The following is a 14,094-nucleotide window of genomic DNA, read 5'->3' on the forward strand; positions in this document are numbered from 1 at the left end:
TAGCAGTTTCACATGTGTGTCAGGGAAGCTGATATAATGATGCATTCTCTGCATCATGGCCTCTAGGAACTTGCGGAAGAAATGGGACAGGCAGCTCTGGGACACCCCACCTACTGAAACAATCACCCCCTGGTAACTCCCAGAAGCAAGCAGGTGTAGGCTGCAGAGCACCTGCACATGGGGTGGGATGACGTACGTCCTTGGTGTTGGGTGCTCCAGGAGTGGGTGCAGGTCCCTGATCATGTCCAAGGTTGGTTTGGGGGTCTAGCCTGTACATTTGCAAGATCTCTGCCTCTGTGAGTTGGAAGAGTGTTATCCGCTGTCTGTAGACTTGCTCCTCCCGTCTCCAGACCCTCCCTCCTGCTTCCTGTAGCCATAGCCGCCTTGCTATCACGTAGAATGCTGCCATCCAGGTCACATTGATGCATTTTGGGGCCTTTTTTATAGCCTGCACCTGGTTACCACCTTCTTTCAATCCATGGTAATTACAGACTCTTAAATACCGAATTTCCTGAAATTCAGTATTTTAGAAGTTACCTACATCTCAATACTCATTTTTTGGAATATCTTATTTACCGATTCGGAAAATACCTATTCGGAAAATACCGATTCAGTAAATTCCGATTCGGTAAATTACCGACTCGTATTTACCAAATCGGTCTTTTAGGGGCTCCTACATCTCAATAGCCCAATACCGGTGGGTAACGACCGAAATTCGGTATTTTCGGTGGTTACCGACCCTTATTTGGCTACCTACATCTGGCCCTATATTCTAAACTGCACCACTTTACATTACTGCCCTCTATGCCACTCTACTCTGCACCACTGCACTCACACCACTGTACTCTAAGCTACTCTACTCTGCACCACTCAACTCTGTGCCATTGCTCTCTACATCACTGCACTCTAATATGCAACTCTCTGATCTTCGAAACTGCATTGTATGCCACTGAATTCTATGTTGCTGCACTCTACACCAATATACTATGCAAAACTCTACGCTAATGCACTCTACTCCAGTCCACCTTACGCCACTCTACACATCTTCACTCTATGCCACTCCAATGCATAACAATCTATGCTACTCCACTCTCAACACTTTATTCCACTCTTTGCCATTCCACTCTGCGACACTCGGTGCCACTCTCCTCTACACCACTTACCTATAACCATGCTGAACAGCAGCCTCACTGGTGGAAAACATGGCTGAAACACATTGTCAAAGCCAATAGCTTTTGCATAAGCGAGATCTAGTGGCTTTGACAATGCTCATTTTAAACAGGATGTCGAATATCCAAGACTGATACTTTTCCTCTGCTATCTGTGTCTTGCCATCTCTTTGCCCACAGCCATTTGTCCACAGTGTTTATATTGGCCATTCGACAGAGATTGATTGATGTTGAAACCGGGAGTAAACATCTGGTGACTTGGTGATGAAGCTTTCATATCCTAACTGTAATATCATCCAGGGCATATTTATTCACCTATTCATGCCTAAAGGCATTTGGTGCAGTGCCTTCACAAAAACAGTGGAGCAACAGTGTTCTAAGGAAGTAACAGAAACAATGCACCTCTGAGTTTATAATCCTCTTGAAATGTAGGTGAAAGAATGGGGGGCTGTAAGTAGGGGTGCGGAGTGTGCTGCAGCACCTCCAGAATAAACATGCTGGAGGTCAGAACGTTTATGGACATTAAAGGTGCATTTAAAATTAGTTTTTATATTCTCACATTTGCTGTGAGTTCAAATACAGAGGTCTGATTTTAGGTTAAGTCTTCTGACAAATGACTGCCTGTTTTTTTAAGATAGTGATTGGTGCTCACTTTTCTTTCACTGACTACAAATTGAGAGGATTTTGTAAAGTTAACAATGTCCCAATCTTTCAGTGGTATAGGGAGTGAGAAATGAATGGCTTTTAGCATGTCAAATTTATGAAACACAACCAATTTTAAATACCCATAATTTAAATGTACAAATATTTCGAATTAGGTTAGCTGCTAGGAAACCACAAATGAAGCATGCTTGTAACACTGAAGGGTGATGGAACCAAAGATTTTAATAGGATCATAATAAATCTATCATTTGCCCATCGCCAAGTAGTTTATTAACATCTGCTGAAGCCAAATGTTCACACGTTATCGTTTCTGCAAAATATACTTTTAGCAGTTAAACCGCATGTTTATGCAAATTTAGTGGCCATGTTAGTGGAAAACGTGCTGTCTGTAAATTACATTGTGCGCTATACGTTAGTAATATATTAATGACAGTGTGCACCAAAATGCACCACTGGCTAAATAATAGTCCCATGTAACTCTACTACTAATGTGTGTCGCTCATTTGCTCCACTTGTTCCTTGCGTCACCCTGGAATCTTTCATAATCCCTATGCCACCCGTGATGTCACATTGATGGCAGCATCCCTACTCCGAAAATTGTTCCAACTCCACTTAGTGACAGTCTTTAATTTGCCTGCTAAGAAATACCTGAACCTCATTTTGTGTTCGAAGCAGCTTCATGAGTGCAATATGTATTAATTAATGCAGTTTTCTTTTTATTAATAATCATCAAATTGATTCCATGATGTCCTAACATTTGCATCAAACTAACTAATTTCCATCCAGATAAGGATGCCTTTACATCTAAGTAGTATTATTAGTGCATAGTGTGCATTACTAGCGCAAACTGAAACTACAGCATTGTAAGCTAAAGCCTTCTACGCCACTGCACTCTATTCCACTGCACTCTACACCACTCTACTCTACGCTACTGCACTCTGTGAAATTCCACTCTATGCCACTGCACTCTTTGCCACTGCACTCTATGGCACTATATGCTACCCTACACCACTTTACATCACTGCACTCAATGAACTCTACTCTGAATGACTGCACTCACACCACTGTACTCTATGCCAATCTACTTTGCATTACTCATCTCTGCGCCATTGCATTCTATGTCACTGCACTCTAATATAAAAACGCTTGGATCTTCAAATACTGCATTGTATGCCACTGACTTCTACCCTGCTGCACTCTATTCCAATATACTCTGGAACACTCTACGCCAATGCACTCTACACCATTCCACTCTACTGTACACAACTCTGTACGACTCCACTCTATGCCACTCCAATGCACAACACTCTATACCATTTCATTTTACAACACTCTACTCTACTTTTTTGCCATTTCACTCTATAACACTTTGTGCCACTCTCCTCTATGCCTCTAAATTTTAAACATACTCAACAGCAGCCTCGCTGGTGTGCAACATGGCTAAAACACATTAGCAAAACTCATAGCTCTTGCATAGGCGAGATCTATTGGCTTAGCCAACGCTCATTTTAAACAGGATTTCAAATATCCACAAAATCTGAAACTATTTTGCTATCATGTGAGGTCATCATGACTATTTATTTCATATAGGAAGGGTTCCTGGCATCTCTATGAGATGGAGACATTGGGGCATATTTGCAAGCCCCTATCTCCACAAGAGTGTCCCTTTTAAGGATGTTCCTGTGATAACTGGTGCTTCACTGTATTCACAAGGTGGCTTTAAGTCTCTTAAAATGGCTCTAAACCACCTTGTGAATAAGGCACCTTTTTTGTGCTATACTTAGCACGAAAGGGGTGGGCGTTCTGATGCAACACCCATTTCTTTTGATGCTTCCCCATATTTATAAGGGAAGCGTATATATGGGGCAGCACCAAAAATGAGTCCTGGGAAAACTTGGTCTAAAACAGACGAAACTAGGAAAAATGCTTTATTTCTCCTAGTGTTTGCTGTTTCGAAGTGTGCTGAATTGTGCAGCACACATAGAAACAGCAAAAATGCAATTTAACATTGTTTATCTGCAGAAAGGTGTCCCTTCCTGCACAAAACAAATCATTTAAAAAATGACGAGTTGCAACTTCTATGTGTGCTGCACAAGCAGCACACATACAAGTTTGAAATCGCCATTTATGATTTTGTATATGCAGGAAGGGACACCTTCCTGGACATAAACAATATTTTCCTAAATGCAGGAATCCTAGTTCTATGGTGCAAGGCTGCCTGCGTTGGCGCTAGGCAACTAGATTTAGCACCAGAGCAGGAAGAAACAGAGGGCTGCACTGTATTGTTGTAAATACAGTGCAACCCTGCATTTCTAAGGTTATGGAGCACGGCGTTAGCCTTCTTGGATTAACGCAGCACTCCCCCACTTTAGTTGTAAGTGGGAAACATCCTTTACGACGCAACTTTTACAACGCAGTGCCTTTACAGTGCGGTATTTACAATGAAAACCATTACAACGCATTGCGCTGGGGGCGCTCTAGAATAGGGAATAAGTTTAATTTACTATCCAACACCTTCCCTAGTGTCCACGGGGACTGGAGTTGGAATAGTAAATTAAACTATTCACTATCCAGCACCCCAAAGCACTATGCGTTGTAAAGGTTTTCGTTGTAAATACCGCGTTGTAAAGGCATGTGTGGTAAAAGTATGCGTTGTAACGTCATACATCCGTTGTAAGTATGCCCAATTGTGTTTTTTAACACAAACAGGATTAGTATAACATAATAATCCTCCAAAGCTGGTAACTTGTGAAATATTTTATTAATCAGGATATCTATATGAGACATCTTCTAATACATGATTGTCTGTTCTTTTTTATGAATATTTATTTCTGCGTGCTTGCCTAAATTAATTTTGAATGTTGCATTATGTTTTCTGCAGTGGATGCTTTTCTCCAGATTAGTTTTACAAGCACATTATTTGAAATAAGGTTCACTTTTTTAAAAATGTTTTTGCCTGTAACCTGCACGCTGTCCATTTTTTAATACTAAGCTTATTGAACTATTTTACTTGTTGTTGTTTCTGGAGACTGGGTAGCATAGGATTTACCTACATTCAAGCCCTGTCTTAGATCATAAAACTGGGTTTGCGGGAGAGTCATGGATTGCCTTCATATATTACTCAAACGTCACATTGTCTGCAACAGGTTGGCTTGTAAAACCAAGAGCTTATTTGACAACTGATAACAATAATAAAATCATCAGAGTAAAATCTGGGACAGATTCCCCTGTCTTCCTAAGCTAAACACAAGCAATTTGCTATAATGAAAACTAAAAAAAGAAATTGATGCGAATGCATGCTTTCGAAGGACCCGCAAATACTGATCCTGAAAGCAAATGAAAGCATAAAAGTATAAATTGTAATTGAAAATCCGCATTATTGAGCATTATACAAATAAAAGACAAACTGTTCTGCACATTCTTCTGTGCCTCACCCTCTGAGCTTTTTCTATCATTGACAATTTTGTTTTAGACGAAATACAAAAATGTCAAACCTGTCAATTGTACCAAAGCATCGGCAAAACTGCTTCTATCTCTCAATCTTAGAGCATTTTTTCGCCTCGTCGTTTTATGAAATCAATTTCTGCACAATCCTCTAGTCTATCTTCTCTGAAACCTTACTTTTCGCTGAAGTCTTTCAGAAAAAAATAACATAATGTGCCTCGTCAATTGCATTTTCCTTTCTCAAAAGTGTCCATAACTCAAAAGGGCGCCTCCTGGCTTTGCTTATGAAAACAGTGCCTCTCATTGAAATTTGGGTACAAATCACATCTCTCATTGATTCATGAGTGTAAACCATTCTTCTTTTTAGGTCTTGCCTAAGCAACACGCAAGCGTTGCATAGGAGGGGACTTCATGTAATCGACTTGCTTTTTGGGCCAAAAACGTGCACGCGTTGCATTGTCATCAATGGCAACGCGTGCACATAAGGCGATCTACTTGCGGGAGCGCGCGCCGCCAAATGGCAGCAATTATCGCTCCCCCAAGTGCAGGTCCCCGCCTCCCTCCTGCTGCCTCGCCTCCTCCTGCTGCCGTGCGAGCTTGTTTAAGCATGAAAACAGCTTGCTGCCACCACTACCTAAAGGGCACAGGGAATATCTCGGAGCTACTTTGCTGACATTCTTTGAATCCTCTCCACAGTAGTAGATCTGAAGCACTTTCCCAACCTAGGGTTATCAGAGATTTGTGGATTATGCATGCAATTACAGTTTAATCTGTTCTAACAATTTTGCTCTTCATGGTGACTGTGGCGATGAACTTCCCACCTCTGTGCCAGATCCCTCCGGTCACAAGCACGGGACCAGCTTTCGGCCTGTGCTGAAATATCTGAGACCAACTGCCCTCAATTAACCCTCCTGCGTTTAAGAAGGCCATTTTGATTAAGTACTTGAGCTGATACAGGGATTTTCGGATCCCTAGGCAAAGTGACATTTTGCTGATGCCTCCCATCACCGGGCAATTAGGCCGCACTTGTGTCAAAACAGAAATAGCCCTCTTCAAGCAAAAATAGCTCAATGTAAAAATGACTGCCTGCTCTTTACATTTACATTACTCATCATATATTGCTTTGCCTCTAAATTAATATCCATAGCCACCGACTCTGAACTGCTCGCCCTGTCATAAGGAAAGGAAGCTACATAGAAATAGTCATTTGCCCAGAATCAATCACTGAGCTCATCTGGAAGTGAAAACTGGGACTTAAGCGCAGCGAATGTAGCGTAACAGCCAGCGCAGCCAACTTTGGTGCCGGCGAACCAGGTGGGTGTCTCGGCATTGGCTCAACATCCTTTGATTCTGGGCCAAATCCGGGAATCTCCCCACGAATACCAAAAACGAATGTGTTCTTGTGTAATATACACTGGTGCTAATGCAAAAGGCTCCAATGCCTTCAGTTCGAGTTCGCGCTATGCAAATATGCACACACAAAAAAAGTGTCCTGGAGTCTTGTTTTGACAGATACACCACATCTCCGGGGAGCGTGGGTATGTGAAACTTAGTGGGGAGCCTGCAGGCTGCGGGCTACCCGCCGTGAGCCAATGTTTTCACTGATTTCGACTGAAAAGAGTCCACAATGCGGCCCCCAGGGGAAGTGAGGTCGGCAGACAAGTATTCCCCTGGTGTGTTCGCGCGATAGCTAGGACAGTGTGTAGGTAGGGTAGGGGTGGGGGCTAGGGCTAGGTTATAAAGGGGGACAGGAGAGGAAGTCCTTCCTCTTCCTGTCACAGCGCCATCAGGATTAGGTTCAAGGAAAGTTTGAGGAGTTTAGCTGCGGGCGTTATTTTCACAATTAACCTGCTCAGGGTAGCGTAGGCTTGTCGGGGTCATGCGTGGCATTGCTGGCATTGAATGGCAGTCAGTGGTGAGGATCCTCCGGTGCCTCGGAGGCGCTCTTGTGGCCGAGTGTCAGCATCAGCGGGGGAAGGCCCGCCCACACACTTTGAAGGTAGTGTGTGGGCAGGCTATGGCAGAGCCGGACGCGGCGGCGGTACGCGCCGCACTGCTGGTTCTTGGCCGGCCTGGGAGGTCTGATCTCCTTCAGCCCGGAGTGCTAGAGCAGGCGTGGGTCGGGATGACCTGAGCGCCACGCTCTGCTTCTGCGGGTGTGGCCGCGGCGGTGGCGGCTTGCCTAGATGAGCCGCAACCGTCCAAATCGGGGCGGGGGCGGTGCGGAAAGCAGCAAGAGTCAGAAAAGCTTGGCGGAAGGCGTCTGAGCCTCTCTGCGCACCCCTGGGGTGAGCAGGCTGCAGTGGCTCAAGGGGAGAAGACAGGAAGAGGGAGCAGGGCGGCCAGAAGTGTTAAGTTAGTGCCTGAGGGCACTGTGTTAGGGGGGCACAGCAAGCCCTCCAGGTCGATGAGCTGCCTGGGGATGGTTTTGAGGATTGGGCAGGAGACTCCAGCGGGGACAGTGCAGGGGAGGGTGAGAATGCCACCGAGGAGCCGGCTGGTGAGGAGTTTGTCCTGTGCCTGTCAGAGGAGGAATCAGAAGAAGGAGGGGTAATGGGGGAACAGCCAGTGGACCTGTCCTGTGGCAGGAAGGGGGTAGTAAAAACACAAGGTTCCAAGGGCAAGGGGCCCCTGAGGACCCACGTTGCCCAGCAGGCAGGACACCCCCTGTGGGGGGGCAACCCAGCCCCTCCCCAGGCTGCAGGGCGAGCTGTAGAGGCGGGCCAGGTATCCTGGGACTGCATGTCAGAAGAGGAGAAGGTCCGCGACCAGCGTCGCATCATAGAGGAGACTGAGCACCGTTGGTAGGCTTTGTGTGCCGCCAGGGAGGCAGGTTGGGCGCGGGTGCCTGGGGGCATAGTGCCCCCAGCGCCTGTGGGGGTATCAGGTGTAGGCAGGGGTCAGAGGCCAGGGGCTGCAGGGGTAGGTGGTGAGTGGGTCTGGGTAGAGGTGCCAGGGACTTTTTTGACGACATGGAGACCTGAAGGTGCTGGGGCCCCCTCTGGTGCAGACGGCCCATGGGGGATTAAAGCCAGCAATTGAGGCTGGCAGAGGCAAGGGTGGGCCGGCGGGGTGCAAGACTGCATCCAAACGCCAGGGCGGGGGGTCTGCGGTGGCCTGCCCTCCACCGCGGGATCAGGCAGGAGCTGTGCTTGAGTGCGAGTTTGTGCCTGGGGTGAGAGGTAAAAGTGCGAAGAAAGTGGTGAGTGAGGTGCGGAGTGCAGTGGCGGAGTTGGTGGATGATGAGCAACTGGACTATGACGAGGATGAGTCGGAAGAGGGGGAGTTCCGTGAGAATGGATGCTTCGGGAAGAATGCGGAGGCAACAGAAAAACTTGGTGTGTTACAGGGGGCACAGAGCAGCACCAGTAGGGGCTTGCAGGTGGGACTGAAGACGGCGGATGCCAGGCGGAAGGACCAGGAGGTGCCCATCAAACTCTCAGGTGAGGGTGCATGGTGGGATGCATGGGAGGATGGTGCCAACGGTGGGGGTAGGCGAGTGGTCTGTCATGGACGTGGAGGTGCAAGCGGGCTCTGGGTGGAAGGTGGGAGACGGGAAAGCGCAGGTGGTGGTCACCAGTGTGCAAACTGAAAAACTCTGAGGAACCTGATAAACACCGGAAGAAGTTGCCTTATATGGGCTTGGTGATGCCCCTTGGGTCTCATTTGTCGGAAAAGACGAGGGCGAGGATATGGAAGCATGAGTATGTAGATGTTTTTCAAATTATTGCATAGAGAGATTCAGGCAAAAGAGGGGTCCAAGGAAGAGGAATGGGAATTGACTAGGCGGCCGAGAGTGCCGGTTACAATGGAAAATTGGACGTTGGCGTTTTTTTTTATGCCAGTATTTATTTTGAGAAGCATGGGGACAGGGCGATAGCTCTTTTCTAATATATGGATTTCCTCAAAAGCACAGTTTCATTTTGGTGGATATGCTTGGCTCAGTTATGATGAGGAGTTATGGGCCAGGATTAGCGTTAACCCGGACAAGGCTTGGGGGGGGATATTGATAAAGAACTTTGGGTTCAATGGATGTCATCCACGCAGGCTGCGGCATCTACACACACGGCGAGTGGCCTTCCGGTCGCCTACCGGTCCTTTCAGTCGCGTCCCGCCCAGGCTGGGGTGGGTGGTCAGGGATCTTCAGCAGGAGCAGGGACTGCTGGTCAGCATCCCAAGTCTGTTTTAATACAGGCTTCTGCACGCGACACCCCTGTAGATTCAAACATGAGTGTTCTAAGTGTGGGAGGCGACACCCGGTTACGCAGTGTTTTACACTGGCCACACCTTCTGAACAGTGGAGGATTACAAAGGGCCGGGGACAGTCTGGGCCAAAGGGCCCCTACACAGGTTGATGCGGTGGCAAGGAGTCCATGGGTCTCTCAGTTCCCTGATAGAGAGGTGGCTTTGAAGTTGCACTGGGTGTTTATGGAAGGTTTTCAGGTAGGGTATCAGGGTCCTTGAGAGAGAAGGTGGGCGGAGAATCTGCGGTGTACGAAGGAATTACCGGAAGTGGTGGAGGACAAATTGCAGAAGGAAGTGAGGGAAGGCAGAATCAAGGGCCCGTTTGGCTTTGTGGCCGATGTCGGACCTCAATATTTCACCTTTGGGTGTGGTCCTTAACCCCTTCTGTGCGGCGCCGATTCCCCCCGGTGCTGAGCTCTAATAGAACCGGGAGTGGTCATGACGGAACGGTTCCGTCATAAGCACAGCTCGACCGATGCTCATGACAGAACCGTTCCGTCATGAGCATGGAAGGGGTTAAGAAGGAGCAAGGGGAGTTCAGGCTGATTCATCATCTGTCATGGCCGGAGGGGAGTTCAGTGAATGATTTGCAATTTCTTGCGCGCTTTTTGAGACTTTCAGTTCGTTTCTGTAGTGGGCCTTTGTGGACCGGAGTGGACACCGGCTGGTGTCGCACTATTTGGATGATTTCTTGTTTGTGGGACATGGAGAGACTGGTGAGTGTGGGGTGGCGTTGGCGCAGTTTCAGAGTTTGGCACAGTTGTTTGGAGTTCCTTTGGCGTCTGAGAAGACGGCAGGGCCCAGTTGCTGTTTGACCTTTTTGGGTATTGAGCTTGATTCACTGGCCTGGCAGGTGCGCTTGCCAGAGCAGAAAGTGTCGGAGATTCGGGTGTTTCTGTTGGAGGTGGTGGAGGTCCGCAAGACTGATTTGCGGTCAGTGCAGCGTCTCTTGGGTTTGCTGAATTTTGCGTGCCGGGTGGTGAGGGCCGGGAGGACATTTTTTAGGTGCCTTGGCATGGCCAAGTCAGGGGCGGTGCTCCCTCACCACAGAGTCCATGTCACTTTGGGGGTCCGGTCGGATCTGCGGGTGTTGCTGACCTTTTTGGAAGACTTCAATGGCGTGTCGATGGATTCTCAACATGATAAGATGGTGTGGCAGGTGCAGCTCTATTCGGACGTGGCAGGTGCAGCAGGTTTTGGAATTTTCTAGGAGGGGGGATGGTGTGCGGAGCAGTTGCCGGATCATTGATTGCAGCAGGGACGGAGCATTGCCTTTCTGGAGTTCTTTCCTTTGTTGGTGGTGTTGCTGGTTTGGGGGCCTGAGTTTCAAAACAGGTTGGTGCTTTTTCATATGCATAACAGGACGGTGGAGGATTTGGTGAACAACCAGAAGGCAAGGGACCTGAGGGTTCTGCGCTTGCTGCAAAACTTCATGCTGCTGTGATTGCGTTTTAAAGAGCTGTTTCACGCGCAACATGTCCCAGGTGCAAGCAATGACATTGCGGATGCGTTGTCTCGTTCGCAGTGGCAGCATTTCAGGAGGCTGGCACTGGGAGCGGAAGCTTGCAAGACCAAGGTGCTGGAGGGTATCTGGGCCTGGGGGGAGTGAGAGTTGTGGGGTTGGTTGAAAAATCCATTGCAGACTCAATGACGCGCTCCTACAGATTGGCATGGTCTGAATTTGGTGTGTTTTTGGGTTGGACAAGGAGCACATGGCGTATGCCCGAAAGTGAATGTGAGCAAGGTGTGGTTCGTTTTGTGCTGCACTGCATAGATAAGGGGCTGTCTCAGACCACGATTTCAGGCAAACTGGCAAGGATTTCGTTTTACAGCATGGTTTATTTGGGTTTTGATCCAGCTAGGTCTCCTTTACTGAGTAGAATGCTGAAAGGTAGGGGGCGTGAAAGGGGGGTGGATGGGGGGAGGGGCCGAGGTGGCCATTACGTTTGAGTTGTTGCAAGGCCTTATGGCGGAGTTGCCCCATTGTTGTTATGATGATCAGGAAGTGCCGTTGTTTCGTTTGTGCATGATTTGGATGTTCTTTGGGGCTTTTCGGTGTCTGAGTTGCTGGGAGCGAGGGGTGCACCTGGGCAGCAGTTTGAGGACATGTGGTTGGATGGGTCGCATGTGGGAATCTGGTTGGGTCATTCAAAGACGGACCAAGGTGGACGTGGCAAGTGGGTATGGTTGGGGGAGAGTGGTTGTGTGGAGGTGTGCCCAGTGCGCGAGTGGAGAGCGTTTTGCAGCAGGGTGCAGCCGTCGTCGGGAGAAAAATTTTGGTGTGCCTCTCTAGAGGAGGGTGACTTCTTTCCAGTTGTTGTCGGTCTTGCGGATGGCGCTGCGCCGCGTAGGCAGGGATCCTTCTCGGTACGGCACTCATTCTTTTTGGATAGGTGTAGCCACGGCAGCGGCGCGATTGGGGTGGTCCTGGGATGCCATTAGGAGGATGGGTCGCTGACGGTCTCGCTGTTGTGGACGCTATGTGCACAAATGAGGTTCAGGGGGGAGGGTGTTGAGGGTGCAGTTGGGGGTTTGTTGCAGTGACGCGATTATAGCTTTTATTGTGGTGCTAATCTCTTTTTCGTCGTAGGTTGCGTCCAGGGGCCGGGGGCCAAGACGGTTACCTGGATCATTGGGCATTCGTTTGTTCATTGGGCCTCGAAATATGCGGACAGACAGATAATACGGCCGTAGCCTGGGACTGAGGAGCAGCCATCATGAGGTCCAGTGGTGGGGTAAGAGTGGCATGCGTTGAGGCAATTTGCTGCCCTGGCTGACGAGGAAGGTGGCCCAACTGGGTTGCCCGGATATGATTGTGCTCCATTTGGGGGAAAATGACTTAGTCAAGCAGTCGGCAGTGGCTTTGCTACATTTGATGCAATGGGAATTGGAAGCCATGAAGAGCAATCTGGTTGGTGCCTGTATTGTTTGGACAGAGTTTGTGCCACAACGTGTTTGAAGAGGGGCAATGAAGCTGGCAGCCATTGAAAGGGCACGGCGTAAGTTGCATAGGGCCATGAGACTTTTTTGTTCCGAGAAAGGGATCAAAGTGATCGCTCACGCGATCCGGCATTTGGAGGAACCCCTGCTTTTTCGAGACGACGGAGTGTACCTTTCGTACATGGGAAATGCGTATTATTTGATGGAAATGCGGAATGCTATCAGTCTGTTGTGGAATTAATCTATCTGGAGTCGGCGTGACTGAGAACGAAAGGTGCACTGGTTTGGGTGGGGCAGGTAACCGCCCTCCAGGGGTTCCCTGGTTGGAGGTACTTGGTAGGGGTGGGGAGTCCATGATGGGCAGAATCACCCTTCCGGGGAGGGGGATACAGGTGCAGGATGGGGGTGTGGCAGGCAGGAGTGCGATGACTGTAGATGTTGGAGGAGGTTGAATGAGAAGCGTCGAAGTGAATGATATAAGTGAAGAGGTTGTGGTGTGAATTGGGGAGTTGAGTAAGTGGAGGATGAGAGTGGATGATGTGTGGAAGAATTGATGGGGGATTGTTAACTGTTTATTGGTGTTATCTTGAATTGGTAGTCAACCATGTCCTTATAAATGGCCTTTTACGCAAAAGCAACTGAGTGGAGTGGTTATTGCGCGAAGCAGTGTTTGGCATCTCCTGTGCGCCGTCAGTGCAGTCGTGACCCCAACCCTTGTACGAGTATAACAGACCAGCAAGTTGATGTGATTAGCGAGAAGTGTTTAGGGAAGATTACCAGCCGCAGACAGTGTGGTGGGTGAAACAGGCCCAGACGGGCCTTTCCTGAACTGCCCCCGCCCAGATACGGGGATATCGGGAGGGGGCATGTCCAGAAATTGCCATACGAGGCCTCATGTGCTGGGAAATTGGAGGAGACAGATCTGATCTCTGCCCGTGACATCAACCCCTCCAGCTGGTGAGCGCATTATGGCGCGAGAAGCTACAGGGGGAGGGAGTGGGGATGCCCAGCAGGCAGCAGGACCTTTCAAAGGGTAACTTGTTTGGAGTACGTCTCAGTGCGCAATTCTGCTACGGAGCAGGACAACCCTGTTGCAAAATAAAGGCATGATCAGTTTCTAACCAAACATTATTCATATTAATAAGTAGTCACTCCTACTCCTGTTTTAATAACGACATTTATATTGTGCCTGCTCCCTTATATGCACTATATTAAAGCAATGTAAATGTTAAACTAACTAGGCGGCTCGTAGTTTAATAAATTATCAACCTCATAAGGATTAGAGTCTGTGACCTTCAGATCAGACAAAGATCTCAGCAGCGAGCGCTCATCTCCATGTGCCTTCTTACCAGAGCAAACGGTGTCTCTGTCAGGTCTTATATTTCCAATTTTTTTCATTTTTGAATCTAAGACTGCATCTACCAAAATGCCAGGACAAAATATACAGATCAGGTTGAGCTCCTCACACCTGTCACGAGAGGAGGATAGCTCTATGAATTGTACCTTCAGGAAGAAAGTATTGACCCAGTTTAACAAGTACTTTGCTCTGGTTTTGCCTCACAAAAGTGATGCTAACCTACTCTATTGTTTTTTTTTAATTTAATCGCAGAAAAGTTATCTGAAAGTTATATTC

The sequence above is a fragment of the Lissotriton vulgaris genome, chromosome 1_1 (genome assembly GCF_964263255.1).
Source record: "Lissotriton vulgaris chromosome 1_1, aLisVul1.2, whole genome shotgun sequence".
Taxonomy (NCBI): Eukaryota; Metazoa; Chordata; class Amphibia; order Caudata; family Salamandridae; genus Lissotriton; species Lissotriton vulgaris.